This window comes from Amblyraja radiata, chromosome 10, assembly GCF_010909765.2.
Source record: "Amblyraja radiata isolate CabotCenter1 chromosome 10, sAmbRad1.1.pri, whole genome shotgun sequence".
Taxonomy (NCBI): Eukaryota; Metazoa; Chordata; class Chondrichthyes; order Rajiformes; family Rajidae; genus Amblyraja; species Amblyraja radiata.
Genome location: NC_045965.1, coordinates 8,172,765 through 8,189,517, shown reverse-complemented (window position 1 = coordinate 8,189,517; position 16,753 = coordinate 8,172,765). Strand labels below are relative to the sequence as shown.

Below are 16,753 nucleotides of genomic sequence, written 5' to 3'. Positions count from 1 at the left end.
TGTTTCAGTTACCTTTTTATAGTTTTCCCTGAAAAAGCAGCACATAAAGTGGCTTGCAAAGTCTCCCATTTTAATGTATTTCAATTTACTTAAAAATCAATTTCAGAAAAAGGGTGGCATGGGTGTGACAAAGCCTGGCAAGTGATAGGTGGATATAGGTGAGGGAGGATGATTGGAAAATGGGTGAAGCAAATGACAAAGGCTAGAGGTGAAAAGGAGACAACAGGATGTCAAATAAGAGAAGGTGGCAGAGAAAAAGGTTCTGCCAGGGCAGTCTTGTTTGGGAGCTTTGGGGAGGAGATATTTTGGGCATACCCTCTGATCCCCTTAGCCACAAGGGCCACATCTAACTCCCTCTTAAATATAGCCAATGAACTGGCCTCGACTACCCTCTGTGGCAGGGAGTTCCAGAGATTCACCACTCTCTGTGTGAAAAATGTTCTTCTCATCTCGGTTTTAAAGGATTTCCCCCTTATCCTTAAGCTGTGACTATAACACACTATGGTCAAGAGGTAGGTATGAGCAGTCGCAAACCAAAACGTCACCTATCCATGGTAAGACACAAAACGGTGGAGTAACTCAGCGGGACGGGCAGCGCCTCTGGGGACGTGGAATTTATCTCACCTGTCCAATTTCACTCCTGGGGTCAATAAAGTTCTATCGTATCGTATCTCTCTCTGCAGAGGTGCTGCCCGACCCGCGCGTCCCCAACAGCCCCGCCCCCTGGCCGCGCGCTCCCGCCCCAGGCCGCGTGAACGGGGGGGATGCTGGGAGCCCCGGGTGGCGGCGCGGACGCGTGATTCCCGCGGCGCTGACAATCAGCGGGGACGCGCGCGGCCGGCGGGCACGAGCACGAGCACCGGCCTCCCTCCCTCCCTCCGTTGAACGCAGCGCAGCGACTCACCGCGGGGAGGACAGCGAGCCCACGGCGGCCGCACCGCCCGGCCCCGGCCTCCTGGTAAGGACACGGTGTGTGTGTGTGTGTGTGTGATGGCGGCGGCCGTCTCCACACCTCCTGTCAACCTCTGTCTGTCTCCGCCTCGCGCGTCCGTCGACGGTAGGGATGGAGGGAGGGAGGGAGACCATCGTCGTGTGGTGGCCGTGCGGCCCGGGTTGTCCTCGGCCCCGGGCCCTCGGCGGCAGGGACGGGCGGGCGGGCGGGCGGAGGGAAGGTGGGAGGGAGAGTGAGGGGCAAGGAGAGGCCGCGCCGGCCGAGCGGCCGCCGGCACCGCCCCCTCTCTCCGCTCATTGGCCGCGCCGCCGCCCTGGCGCGGCCTCCGATTGGCCGCCGCTCACGTCAGTCACCAGGGCCCGCCCACAGCCGGCTGCTGTGATTGCAGGGACAGAGTTGGTTGTCAGATTCTCAGGAGTGCTGGAGGTCAGCAGGTCAGGCAGCACTTTGTGCATTTATTTTTAAAACGCACCTGTCTCTGTCAGAGGAACAATGCTGGGTGCACAGAGTCAGGCAGCAGCAGATGTTGCAAAGGGTGGAGACACCCAGGGCAATGGTGCCCCCCTGCTGCATGGGACAAATGCAGACAGGCCTTGTTGCAGCCTCGAAGATAGACGCAAAGTACTGGAGTAACTCAGCGGGACAAGCTGTATCTCTGGAGAGAAGAAATGGGTGACGTTTCGGGTCGAGACCCTTCTTCAGCCTCACAAGGAGCTGGCCAGATTGCATGGGGGACACTACAAAGAGTTTTGGTTTCCTTATTTAAGGAAGGAGAGTTCCTCCAAAGTGCTGGAGGAACTCTGCGGGTCAGGCAGCATCTGTGGAGAGAGTGGATGTGGGGGAGGATGTTTCTACTAGTGGAAGAGCCTAGAACCAGAGGGCACACTCAGAATAAAAGGACATACCTTTAGAAACATGCTGAGGAGGAATTTCTTTCGTCAGAGGGTGGTGAATAAATTGAATTTGTAACCACAAACATTGCTGGAGGCCAAGTCATTGGGTATTTTTAAAGTGGAAATTGACAGGTTCTTGATTGATAAGGGGGTCAAAGGTTTGTTTAGTTTATTGTCACGTGTACCAAGGTATAGTGAAAAGCTTGCGTGTGCTAACCAGTCAATCTTGAGACAATACATGATTATAATTGACCCATCTAAAGTGTACAGGTACATGATAAAGTGAATGACGTTTAGTACAAGATAAAGTCCAGTGATTAAAGATAGCCCGAGACTCTCCAATGAGGTAGATAGCAGCTCAGGACCACTCTATAGTTATGGGGTGAAGGCAGGAGAATGGGGTTGAGAGAGAAAGATATGGGAAAGGAAAAGCCGTGATTAAATGCCGGCGTGGACTTGATGGACCAAATAGTCTAAAGCTGCCCCTATGACATGAATTTAGGAATGGACAGGCAATGTTTCAGATTGGGACCCTTCCTCAGACTAGATATCCCTTAAGGAAGGATATACTTGCTTTGAAGACATAGTGGAAAATGTACACCAGGCTGGTTACTGGGATGAAGTTGTTGATAATTAAAGGTAGACACAAAAAGTTGGAGTAACTCAGCGGGTCAGGCAGCATCTCTGGAGAAGGTGATGTTTTTCGGGTTGCGACTCTTCTTCAGACAATTATCAATTGTTGATAATTAATTCAGTTTTGAGTGTATACTTATACTATACTTATGAGGTTTAGAAAGAATAAGAGATTATATTAAAACACAGATACACAAGGAACTGCAGATGCTGGAGTATTGAGCAAAACACAAAGTGCTGGAGGAAGTCAGTAAGTTAGAAAGGAGAACTTCTTCAAAGTCAGTCTGAAGAAGGGTCCTGACCTGAAATGTCAATGTCATCTGTCCATTTTAACTGCTGGGTTCCTTCAGCATTTTGTGTGTTGATGTTAAAACATGCTGTTTCTAGATGGATGGAGGAGGAGGGGGGGAGGAAATTGGGGGACAGTTAAGTTCACGCCTTGTGCTATTGAGAGGATGTTTTTACCATGTGGGTAGGGGGAAACAAGCCACAGAAGTTCAGAATACAGGTCCTTCCCAGGTTACAGCAGGATTCTCTTCTCAATACTGATTGTAACATCAACAGTTTGCAAGTCTGAAAAAGAGTCTCAACTTAAAACATCATCCATTCCTTCTCTCCAGAGATTCTGCCTGTCCTGCTGAGTTACTCCAACTTTTTGTGTCTATCTTCAGTTAGCAAGTTGGAAATGTGGGTGTGAACTGAATCCCACGTGGTAGAAGATCCCTCAGAGGTGGATTGTCCCATAGGGATAGATAGTGTGGAGAAGCATTTAAAATCTACTTTATGCCATTGCTAATAATAAAACTGTTATTACCAAATTTAGCCCAAGACACTCTTTAGCTAATCATGATATTTCAAATGATTTTACTGCCAATAAGGTTTTAAATGTTATGGACAAAAAGGTCACAGCTGCTGATTTGAATGACATAATTGGGCATCTAGTTTTAACTACAATGTATTCTTCTTGGTTTCAAAGTGGCTGGCGTCAAGAACAATTGCCTTTATCCAAGCAGTGGCCAGCAAATTCACTTTACTAATGTGCCAAATGTCAAGCTGTTTGTAAGATGGGGAGGCCTGTGTGGGTTTATCTATTTTGGTTGGATTTGTGGAAGAATTTCTTCTCTGAGCACTGTCACTCCAGGAAATTCTCTACTCCAGAGGGCTGTGGAGGTAGTCATTGAATATAAATGGGAACCATATGAACCAAAATGGAGTCGCATGGTATGGGAAGAGGGTGGAAAGTGATGTAGAGACCAAGATAAGTTCAACTAATTGAATGATGGCGTGGAAATTAGGGGTTGTCTGATCTTCTACTGCGTTTGATGTTCTCATGAAATTGGTGAAGTTCCTGTTTCTTTCCCCTGTGTATTGTTACTAAACTGGGCTTAATGAGATAGAAATTCAATACGAAAATGTAATTGTGAGGATGAGTAAAATTATTTTGTGAAACATTCATGCAGTGCTGGAAGGAAGTTAGATGGCAGTCATCTGTCAAGAACTAGAGGGTGGGGGAATAGTTTATCTTAACTGGGTAGGTGAATCAGATGCTTTTAACATTTTTTGGTCAAAACATTCATGTAACATTTACTTTATTTCTGCACAAAACTTTATCGTTAAGCATACATGAATCGGCATTATGGATTCAAGTGGAACAAGTTTGGAATTTATTACAAAGTTACAACTTGGAAATGTGCAATTCGTAACCAATTATTTTGTTGTTAATTCAATGAGAATGTGTATTGGAGTTGCTGCAAGATACCACAAAATTTGTTCCAAACCAAATGTTAGACTTCCTCTTCCATTATTAAGGAACTTAAGATCTTCCTAGGTAATGAGCCTTTTACATTTTTCCCACATTGTCCTTGTTTTTTTGTGAATTATTGAAATTTTAAACATGTTTTTTAACTGCACTATTAATCACGCAGCCACCCCTGAGGCTACTCCCATTTTTTTCCCACCGATTTAGTTCATAATTCATAAATTCTAGGAGCAGAATGCCATTCGGCCCATCAATTCTACTCTGCCATTCAATCATGGCTGATCTATAAAAGGAACAAATTTAACTCCTTTATTGGTTTTGGTTTATAATTGTCATATATACTGAGATACATCGAAAAACTTAGGTTTGTGTACTCTCCAGAGAGATTGAACTGTACGTGAGTACATCAGGTTGTGCATAAGATAAAATAAAGCAGAATATAGTGTTTATAGTACAGAGAAAGTGCAGATAAATATAACAAGTGCCTGAGCTGCAATTAGGTAGATTGGAAGGTCAGAAATATTTCAAGAGCATATGAGAGGTCCATTCAAGAGTCTGATAATAGCAGTTGTTCTTGAATCTGGAAGTACATGCTTTCAAGATTCCGTATCTTCTTCCCAACAAGAGGGGGGAGAAGAGAGAATGACCAGTGAGCAGTCCTTGATACAATTGGCTGAGTTCCATAGGCTGCATGAGGTGTAGATTAAATCAATTGGGTGCGGTGCGGAGGGAAGGGGATGGCCTATGCGAAGGACTGGGCTGTATTCATGAAACATTATGGTCTTGGGCATAGCAAACTGTTATGCAACCCCTTAGAATGCTTTTGGTGGAGCATCTGTAGGAATTGGTAAGAATCTTTAGAGAGTTGCTATCTTTGTTTTCTGAGGAAGTAGATGTGTTTATGTGCTTAGCCATACTGTAGATATGGTTGGTCTGTGTCAAAATGAAGCTGGTATTTGATTTAGCTTTTTTTAGTTTAGAGATAGAGATGGAAATAGGCCCTTCGACCCACTGAGTCCACACTGATCAGCAATCACCCATACATTAGTTCTATCCTATGCAATGGCACAATTTATAGAAGCCAATTAACCTACAAACTGCACATCTTTGGAGTGTGAGAGGAAACTGGAGCACAATGAGAAAACGTACGTGGTGACAGAGAATGTACAAACAGGATCAAACCTGGATCTCTGGCATTGTAAGGCAGCAACTCTACTGCTGCAGCACTCTGCTGCCCTGTTACACCTAGGAACTTGAAGTTCTCGACCATCTCCACTTCAGCATCATTTATACAGATTTGGGTGTGCACTTGCTGAAGTTTATGTATTTATATAAAACAAATTGCCCAAGTTTTTTTTCCATTTTGAGGAAGATATATCATTTCCCTGGTAAATTTCATTTGCTTATCTGCCCATTCTGCTACCTATTTCTATCCTCACATTTTATTACCAGTCTCCTTACTTTATCATCTTTCCACATTTTGTATTACCTATAAATGCTGAAATGTTATCAAGCTCACCACATCTAATTCATGGTGGTAATGGCATTGATCCTGAGGCGCATCATTGTCTACTATTCTCCAATCGGGAAAAACACTGCAATTCAGTACTTTTTCCCCAATAATCAATTTTCTACCTGAGCTAGACGTCCTGAAAATCCATGTGAGCAACATCCACTACATTCATTTGATCAACCTTCTCAATTAACAAGCAATTCAAGCACTCCTACCAAAACACTATTTGGTGTTTCCAAACTTTTGCTGGCTTTTTAATTCAAACTTCTACAAGTGCTTATTTTCTCTGTAAGGTCACCTTCGCTCCAAGGAATACCGTCCCAGCATATGCAGACTCAAGTTCTCCAATTTAAATCATTCTTGATTTCAAATCCCTCTTAATTTTACCATGACTGTATCTTTGTAATATGTCCAGTCCTATAATCAACGGTCAAGGCCTTCGCCTCTAACTTCTTTCCTAAATCTCTTTGCCTTTCTGTCCATCTTTCTTAAGATCTTCCATACAGCCTACTTTCGGGCAATTTTTCAACACTTCATGCTCCTTCCAACACTGGTATTTACTTGTATATTGTCCTTAGAACTACTTAAATTTCCTGGAGTATTGCATCCAGCTCTTGACATCGCACTTTGAGTCATGCAGCATGGAAACAGGCCCTTCGGCCCAACTTACCCATGCTGACCAAGATTCCCCGTCTACACTAGTCCCACTTTCCTGTGTTTGGCCCATTTCCCTCTAAACCTTTCTGATCTATGTACCTGTCCAAATGTATTTTAAATGCTGTTTGCTGTTGAGGCCACCTGCCTCAACCTTAGTGGCCTGAATAGCATCTGTTCCCTTGCGACACTGATGACAATTCAAGTATTTTTACACCTCTACTGTTTCTAGCTATACTTTTTCATCAACACTTCTTTCCTTTTTGGGTTTAGCATGCTTTTATAGAAACAAATAACTGCAGATGCTGGTTTATACAAAAAATAGACACAATGTGCTGGAGTAACTCAGTGGGTCAGGCAGCATCTCTTGAGAAAAAGGATGGGTGACATTTCTGGTCACGGCCCTTCTTCAGTCTGTATGTATCTTTAGCATGCCCTTGCCTATTTGCTTAATTGAGTACTTTTTTTAGTTTTGTGATTTCATCTTCATCGCTAATAAGGTTGCCTCTGTTCTCCCTTCTTTGGTAATCCGTCGTGGTTGAGCATGACTTCCTTCCATTCCAGCTCCGTGTGTTCTGATGTGTCTGAAGAGCTTCTGCAGCTCTGCCCTCTGTCACTGCTAGGGCACATGGTGTTTGAATGGGTTGTGTGGAGTGTTGTGTGCTCTTTCCATTGTTTGAATGTGGTTTCCAAGAGTACCAGTTATAGTCTTGCAGTGTTCTGTGACTTCCTGAATATCCATAGTGCCACCAATCTACGTCAGCGGCAGATTTGCCTTAGTCAATTGCATTATCTGAGTCAATAATAAAAATGGTTTTCCGTTCAATCCCTGGTCCAGAAATAAGGCGTTACCTTAAAAAGCTTAAAATGTGCATTTGTCTAAATGCTGACAAATGATGCATGCTCTATTCTTCAGTCCCGATGTTTATTTCAATTACATTTTTGTGTTATATTTAAATCTCAGGGTTGGATTCTATCACTAGTTTGGCGGGGGGGGGGGGGGGGGGGGGGGAGAATGATTGGTTGCCTGCACTTACTATACTTTTGCTGTAGCATGCATGTAACAGTGGGTTTCCACTGCCAGTTAGCAGAAAGTACACAGATGTCTAACATAACTAATATACAACAAAGCTTTCATACATGGTTCATGGAACCTGTGAGTCACAGAGGTGTGTTTAATTATACTGGTCAATACCTTTACAAAACTTGTTTCACGTACAAACTATTCCCCCCAACTGTGAGTTAAGATATGTTTCTTTTGTCTTTCATGGTTTTTGAATAATTACTTTTGATTTAACTCGAGAACAAATTGTGTAACCGAGAACGCCCTCTGGAAGGCGACCGGACTGTCAAAGCTGCCTCAGCCAGACATTAAAACAGTTTTTATCCATGAGTAGTTGCTCCACTCAACAACCAAAAATCTGTAGCCTCGCTTTGATCTGGTATTTTGTTGGTTCACATGCTTGATGCATGGTGTTTTATCATTAATGTTTTATTATTATTAATGTTTAGTGTTTTCTGTAATTTGTAATTTGCACCAAGGCAAATTCCTTGTATGTGAATACTTGGCCAATAAGCTTACTTACTTACTTCAAATGAATTTTCTTGGATATTCAAAGTGAAAACAGCAAATGCTCAGCAAATCATACAGCATTTGTAGATGGAGAAATATTTCAGATTGATAATCTTTCATCAGAATAATTCTGCTGAGGCTTGGAACATTGTTCCATTTCCACAACACTGACTGACACGAGTGCCTAGATCTTAAAAAAGGCCACCTCTCACTTACTTTCAGCTTTTTAACGCTGAACAGTGCAGTTCTGGAACAGGCCCTTTGGTCCACAATATATGTCGTAATCATGATGCCAAGTTAAACTAATCTTCTCTGCCTGTACTTAATCCATATCCCTCCATCCCTGTGTCTAAAAGCCTCCTAAACATCACTCTTAAACGACCACCACCACCCCTGGGAACGCTTTCCAGGCACCCACCACACTGTGTGCGTGTGCGCTCCTTAACACTCTTAAAGAAATCCAAAACGATCACCTTCTTGATCTCAAATTACCCTCACACGTTAGTACACCCCATGCTCGTCTCACTGTCCTCCATGTCTTTCTCCTTGGTGAATGCCCAAGCAAAGTAGTTGTTCAGTACCTTACCTACATTCTCTGACTCCTAGCATAAATTCCTTTATCCCTGAATGGTCCTACTGTTTTCCTAGTTACCCACCTGGTTTATATTGTCTGTTTAAAATTCTTTGGGATTCTCTTGAATTCCACTTGCCAAGGACATTTCAAGGCCTTTTTTTAGATCTTCTAATTTCCTGCTTTAGTTCTTTTCTGCTTTCTTCATATTCTACAAAGGCCCTTTCTGTTTTCATCTTCCAAAAGCCACCAAAGCTTCCTGTACATCCTCCTCCTTCCGGGAACATGCTGATCTTGAACTCTGATTAATTGGTCTTGAAATGACTCCCAAATGTCAAATGAGGATGTCCAATAATAGCTGCTCCAAAATTACTCTCACTAACACCTGCCTAAAATGTCATCATTTACCTTTGCCTATTTATCCTCTTTATTCATAACTGTCTTACAACTTAAAGTGTGTAGAAAGGAACTGTAGATGCAGGTGTATACTGAAGAAAGACACAGTGCTGGAGTAACTCAGCAGGTCTGATTGAAGAAAGGTCCTGACCCGAAACGTCACCCATCCTTTTTCTCCAGAGCTGCTGCCTGACCCGCTGAATTGTTACAACTTAAGGAATTCACTATTCTCAAAATGCTCTCCCATGCAAATGCTGTTCACCCAGGTAGGCTCATTTCCCGATACATATTCCAGTACAGGTGCACAACCTTTTATCCGAAGATCCAAATAACGAAAACCTCCGAATAGCGGCCATTTTTTCGGTCCTTGAAGAAAGGTCCTTGAAAACGTTCACCGAGGGCGGCCCGCAGAGGTGACAGCAGAACCTCCGGTCGGTCCTCGAAGAAAGCGGAACTAAATCCCCATTCATAAAAGAGAAGGTGAGGGTATATTGCGCGGGAGGGTTAATAATTGACAATATGCTGCTGCCTGCCCGCTGAGTTAAAAAGTTCCCACGGTAGACTCACGATACACAGTGTTTCGTGAGTCTTGCGTGGGAACTTTTTAACTCAGCGGGGCAGGCAGCAGCAGATTGTCGCTCCCTTCAGTTTCACCCCACCTACACCCCTCTGCTTCCCGGCCATGTGTGTGACCCCTTCCCTCCCCTCTCCAGCTCCCCGCCCATTGCACCGGCGCAGGGGCTTTGCACTGTCTTCAAGTCGGCGATTGCAGCAGGACCGTGCCGGTCACCGGAGACGTCAGGACCAACGGGACACCGACCCCCAGGCCCACTGCAAGCACAGAGATCCCAGAGACCCACAGCCAGCAGCAGCCCAGCCCCGTTCCAACTCGAGGAAAACTGCAAACTGGTCGGAGACGTCAGGACCACCAGAAGCCGTTCCCCGAGCTGCGCCCCCTCATCGGGACACCGACCCCCAGGCCCACTGCAAGCACGGAGATCCCAGAGACCCACAGCCAACAGCAGCCCAGCCCAGCCCCGCTCCAACTACAGAGGAACCTGGGTTGCGGATGACGGGGCGCAGCTCGGGGCGTCGTAGGGGCCCATCGGGGAGCGGGTTCCTGTTGGTCCTGACGTCTCCGGCCACCTGCCATCCTCCGGGAACTGTACCGCCCTTGCAGGAGAGTGGGGTTGTTTGCTGTTGCAGAGGGAGGGGGCAAGGGCGGTACAGTTGCCAGTCTCAGCTCCAGTCCAGGGGGGTGGCCGGAGACGTCAGGACCAACGGGACACCGACCCCCAGGCCCACTGCAAGCACGGAGATCCCAGAGACCCACAGCCAGCAGCAGCTCCAGCCCAGCCCCGCTCCAACTCCAGAGGAACACGTAGGGGCAGAAGCTGATGGTGTGCAAGGTACGTCTTGTTCTTGGGGTGGCGGATGAGGGGGCGCAGCTTGGGCTGTGGGCATACTGCCACTTGTCGCCGTAGCGGCCCATCGGGGAGCGATTCCTCTGGAGTTGGAGGGGGAGGGGGGTATTGTGCTGTTTGATCGCCCCAGGGACAGGGAGACACAGCGGCTTTTTAGACTGGTGGGCAATCACTTCCAAAGTTCTGCCCACACAGTCAGTACACCTCTCCTACACTGCATTTCATACAAACATTTATTCTGCAAGAAAAAACTACATTGAAGGCATCAAACTCGCGACCGAGTTTACTGCCGGGATCAAGGCGCAAACTCGCGACCTTGCGGATATGAGCCGAGCACTCTACCACTGAGCCAGCCATTAAAATCTACGCTAAAAAAATTCCATTCCGAAGACCGACAAATTCTGAATTACGAAAAGTGTCTGGTCCCAAGGCTTTCGGATAAAAGGTTGTGCACCTGTATAGTCCTTTCACAAATTGGATTATGAACTTCTCTGTTTCAAGAAACCCTCTTCAATGCATCATATAAATTCTAACTCGTATAAATCTAACTCGTTTTTAGGGAATCCTAGTCACTATGGAGACAGTTAAAGTCGCACATAATGACACCCTGTTGCTTTTGCATTTTTCCATTATCTACATGAAAATCAGTTCCTGCATGCAAGCCATCTCCCACTGGCTTTCGGGAAGCCTTTCATAAAAACCCATCAAAGTGATTGCACCTTTTTTTTTCATTTTTGAGCTCTTCTTATTTTGTCTTGGTGGATGATGAATCATGAGTTAAAATTGGCATGTAGTAAAGGTAATGCTACGGTTGTTATGGGAGATTTCAACATGCAGGTAGACTGGGAAAATCAGGTTTGTACTGGACCCCAAGAAAGGGAGTTTGCAGAGTGCCTCCGTGATGAATTCTTAGAGCAGCTTGTATTGGAGCCTACCAGGGAGAAGGTAATTCTGGATTTAGTGTTATGTAATTAACCAGATTTGAGAAAGGAACTTGAAGTTAAGGAGCCATTAGGAGGTAGTAACCATAATATGGTCAAGTTTAATCTTGGAGATAGAGAATTGGAGAGGGAGAAATGTAAATTGTAGGTGTTAGTGTTACAGTTGAATAAAAGGGACTATGGAGCCATGAGAGAGGAGCTGGCCAAAGTTGACTAGAAAATTACCCTTGCAGGGATGACAATGAAACAACAATGGCAGGTATTTCTGGGAATAATACAGAAGGTGCAGGATCAGTTCATTCCAAAGAGGAAGAAAGATTCCAAGGGGAGTAAGTGTTGACCGTGGCTGGCAAGGGACGTCAGGGACAGTATAAAATAAAAGAGAAGTTCAGCGTAGCAAAGATGAGTGGGAAGCAAGAGGATTGGGTAATGTTTAAAGAGCAACAGAAGATAACTGAAAAGGCAATACGGGGAGAAAAGGTGAGGTACGAAGGTAAGCTAGCCAAGAATATAAAGGAGGATAGTAAAAGCTCCTTTAGGTACGTGAAGAGGAAAAAAATAGTTAAGACCAAAGTTGGACCTTTGAAGACTGAAAAAGGTGAATTTATTATGGGGAACAAGGAAATGGCAGATGAGTTGAACAGGTAATTTTGATCCGTCTTCACTAAGGAGGACACAAACAAACTTCCTGATGTACTAGTGGCCAGAGGATCTGGGGTGACGGAGGAACTGAAGGATATCCACATTAGGCAGGAAATGGTGTAGGGTAGACTAATGGGACTGAAGGCTGATAAATCCCCAGGGCCTGATAGTCTGCATCCCAGGGTACTTAAGGAAGTGGCTCTAGAAACCGTGGACGCATTGATAATTTTCCAATGTTCTATAGATTCAGGATCAGTTCCTGTAGATTGGAGGGTACCTAATGTTATCCCACTTTTTAAGAAAGGGGGGAGAGAGAAAACAGGGAATTATAGACCAGTTAGTCTGACATCGTGTCAGCATGGATTTACGAAGGGGAAATCCGGCTTGACTAATCTTCTGGAATTTTTTGTGGATGTAACTAGGAAAATGGACAAGGGAGAGCCAGTGTATGTAGTGTACCTGGACTTTCAGAAAGCATTTGATAAGGTCCCACATCGGAGAATAGTGGGCAAAATTAGGGCACTTGGTATTGGGGGTAGAGTGCTGACATGGAAAGAAAATTGGTTGGCAGACAGGAAACAAAGAGTAGGGATTAACGGGTCCCTTTCAGAATGGCAGGCAGTGACTAGTGGGGTACCGCAAGGCTCAGTGCTGGGACCGCAGCTATTTACAATATACATCAATGATTTAGATGAAGTGATTCAAAGTAACATTAGCAAATTTGCAGATGACACAAAGCTGGGTGGCAGTGTGAACAGCGAGGAGGATGCTATGAGAATGCAGGGTGACTTGGACAGGTTGGGTGAGTGGGCAGATGCATGGCAGATGCAGTTTAATGTGGATGAAGTGAGGTTACCACTTTGGTAGCAAAAACAGGAAGGCAGATTATTATCTAAATGGTGTCAAGTTGGGAAAAGGGGAAGTACAATGGGATCTGGGGGTCCTTGTACATCAGTCTATGAAAGTAAGCATGCAGGTACAGCAGGTAGTGAAGAAAGCGAATGGCATGTTGGCCTTTATAACAAGAGGAGTTGAGTATAGGAGCAAAGAGGTCCTTCTGCAGTTGTATAGGGCCCTAGTGAGACCACACCTGGAGTACTGTGTGCAGTTTTGGTCACCTAATTTGAGGAAGGACGTTCTTGCTATTGAGGGAGTGCACCGTATGTTTACAAGGTTAATTCCCGTGATGGCAGGACTGTCATATGCTAAGAGAATGGTGCGGCTGGGCTTGTATATTCTGGAGTTTAGAAGGATGAGAGGGGATCTTATTGAAACATATAAGATTATTCAGGGTACACAAAAATGCTGGAAAAACTCAGCGGGTGCAGCAGCATCTATGGAGCGAAGGAAATAGGCGACGTTTCGGGCCGAAACCCTTCTTAAACTAAGGTTATTCAGGGTTTGAACACGCTAGAGGTTGGAAACATGTTCTCGTTGTTGGGGAAGTCCAGAACCAGGGGCCACAGTTTAAGAATAAGGGGTAAGCCATTTAGAACGGAGATGAGGAAACTCTTTTTCACACAGATAGTTGTGAGTCTGTGTAATTCTCTGCCTCGGAGGGCGGCGGATGCCAGTTCTCTGGATACTTTCAAGAGATATGGGGAGAAGGCAGGAATGGGGTACAGACTGGGGATGGCTCGAAGGGCCGAATGGCCTACTCCTGCACCTATTGTATATCCCTCCAGTATATCCTCGAGTGCAACTGTGGGATTCTCCCCAATTAATCACCCCTTCACCTCTCTTATCATGTCTGAAATATGGAATCACAGAGCTACTTTCCCTTAAATTAAAGATGGTTTCTAATTGTTGTGTTTATTTGATCCTAAATCCATTAAATCCATATACAAATCAACCATATGATCCCCATCAATTCTTGTTAGCACCTTGATTCAATCAGATTAGTCCATACTGACTATTTTTGATCAACACGTGCTTTTGTAAATTATTGTTGCCGTTTTAAAATTGGTAATTTTGGCTGGCATATAATGTGGTCTGTTCATGTCTTTTCAATACTATTTTGGTTGTCTTCCCATCTTCGACTATCAACTATGTAGCTAAAAAGAAAACCAGAAAATACGAGTGATGCTCAACTTCTGTGGAGAGAGAAACACAGTTAATGCTTCAGGCTAATGACCATTCATCAGTCAGTATTGGAAATTGATGGTTAGAACTTCGACTGTTTCTTCCGTTCATTTCACAGTCTGGGATACTTTCTATGTGAACTTGATATTTGTTCTCTGATGTTACAAAATGCCTTAATATTTAATCACCACCTATGTTCATACTTCCAATATTTCACACTTTTCTTCAACATGTTCCACGCACCCTCTGACATCTGCAGATCTCTGATTCTTACCACTTGCACGACAGTTGAATTTATCGTTACCATAAGATAATTTAGCTCTTACGTTTGAAATTTCTGCAATCCTTCCTCACATTTACCCCCTTTCTAATATTTCCATCAGTGGCTTGATGTCAAATTATGTTCAGTTATGCTCTTGTGAAGTGCTCACAGATGTTGGATTGATAAAGGAGTTGCATAGTTTGTCGCTGTGTGCCTTTGGGCCCAGGTGGCTGTTTTCCCTCATTTTGACAACTGCAGTTCATACTTTCATCAAGTTGCCAAGGAAAAATAAAACAAATCTTCAATGTGTAAAGGCAAGCACCATTATATAACCTGCCACATCAAATTATGTTCAATGTTGGGTTTGGTTAGTAGTGATGCTAACATACTTTTTGATTTTTTTTTTTAAACTGAAAACCTGGGAAACTGTTTAAAAAATAAAAAAAAAACGAAACCTTGAAAAGTCAAAATTTGAACATTTATGAAATCTTGCATGTTGCCTTCCAAGTATCAGTCAAGCAAAGTTGAAATTCTTATTGAGCCATATGCAGAGAATACTAAGCCATAGTGTCTTAGTATTAGGATAGACTTGCAGCAAAATGACACCTTCAGTCTTTAGACTTTAGTGATACAGCGCAGAAACAGGCTCACTGGATCTGCACCACCCAGCGTTCACCCCATACCAGAGACGGAAACCGCTTTCAAAACATGGAGGGGACCAAGGGTCAGGGGACACACAATTTCTTGGCAGTCGCGCCACATGCGCACACTCACACACACACACACACGCGAGGCATCGGAAGCTTCAGCCATGCGCCCTGAATTAGATTTAAAGCTTGTAAACACATTTCAATGTTATTCTGTACATATAGGCACCCATTTCTTGTCTTTGCTATGTTGCAATCATTTCTATATTGGTAAACAAGCCCTATGGACGTGATTTGTCTTTTCTTTCTTTTCCACGTGTTTATTCATATTGAATTACTTCTACCTGTTGATCGGTTTGACTTCTCCATATTGTAATCCCTGGCAAACCTTTATGCTGTCAGCAAATTGAGGTTTATTTAAATCCAAATTATATATATTTCCCATTTTACTCAATTTTAAGCCTGCAGGATCTTACTTTGGAGCTCTTGACCAAACAGTTGGCCTTGTACACAATTTTTGATATCTGCATGCCAATTTACTTAATTGCATGCTGTTACCTTTCCTCCAAAATGTTTTTTCCAACAAGATATGCTATTGAATTACTTTCTGAGGTTTCTTATATTTAAAGAACTTCAATGTAACTGAGTCATTCCTTCCGGCTTTGAATATGACCATGGAATTCAACTGTTTTTGAAACATTTTAACTGTCTTTGTTCTAACTGCTGAATGTATGCTATATGCTAACTGCTATATGTTGATATTTAACAACTTCAAGGAATGGATTTTCATCTTGACTGTGTGGTTAAAAATTTGGCATAGATACTGATCCTGACAATTTTTCCTTCAATTGAAATACGTAGAAAGAAAATCGGGGATTTCATGAATTGATATTTTATCTGTCATTTTCGCAACCCTTTTGCTTAATGTTGTTAGCAGATTCTGAGATTCTGTTCCCCACCTCCGCATACAAACCCTATTTGCATGCATTGACGCAATATTCAACCGTTGGGACACCAATTCTGAGCTCTCAGGTCTGGCAGCTTTCAGTTGCATTTGATCATTTAAAAGTGAAAATAGTAATGAAGTGTATAGTGCAAGGAGAAAGTTAATTACAGTAACCTTTTATGACAGAGCTTATTAACCAGCCCATTGAGCTTGGGGGATATATATATTGTTTTAAATCACCAAACCCTCAGCCACATCCAGAGATGCAGCTTGACCCGCTAAGTTACTCCAGAACTTTGTGTCTTTTTGCGGCTTTTGTGTCATAAAGTAAACCTGTTTACTGTGGTAGCCACAAAGTGCTAGAGTAATTCAGTGGGTCAGGTAGCATCTCTGGAGAAATTATCCATGTCCTCCAGAGATACTGTCTCACCCACTGAGTTACTCTAGCATTTTATGTCCTTATTTGATATAAACCAGCATCTGCAGGACCTTTTTAATTACACATTATTTTTTATTGTGGTATTTTTATGACAGCATTGTTTTATGTTAAACAGTGGTGTTAATCAAACCTGTTGCGGAGTTGTATTTCTGGATTCTGTGCGTGACATTTTTCTGTATGAATCACTCAACAGTAGCTAGGACACATGCCAGACAGTATTGGACAGGGCCCTTGTGAGACCGCACCTGGAGTATTGTGCTCAATTTTGGTCTCCTAATTTGAGGAAACAAATTATTGCTATTGAGGGAGTGCAGCGTAGGTTCACCAGTTTAATTCCCAGGATGGCGGACTGACATATGATGAAAGAAAGGGTCGACTGGGCTTCTATTCACTGGAATTTAGGATGAGGGGATTATATAGAAACAT

At 43.7% G+C, this 16,753-nt stretch overlaps 1 protein-coding gene across 7 annotated transcripts in view; it reads left to right on the top strand.

The window, feature by feature from the left end:
- The first annotated feature begins 754 nt into the window (after positions 1–754).
- Positions 755–16,753, top strand: part of nek7 (NIMA related kinase 7) — a 137,603-nt gene continuing 121,604 nt past the window's right edge. For 3 of the 7 annotated variants that reach the window (XM_033027972.1, XM_033027971.1, XM_033027965.1), the window contains exon 1: positions 755–958. The gene's annotated coding sequence lies outside the window, so the exon portion shown is untranslated. Of the gene's footprint in view, positions 959–1,353; positions 1,379–3,098; positions 3,209–9,060; positions 9,072–16,753 lie in introns of those variants that run through there. The other 4 variants (XM_033027974.1, XM_033027973.1, XM_033027966.1 and 1 more) reach the window with 4 other exon arrangements.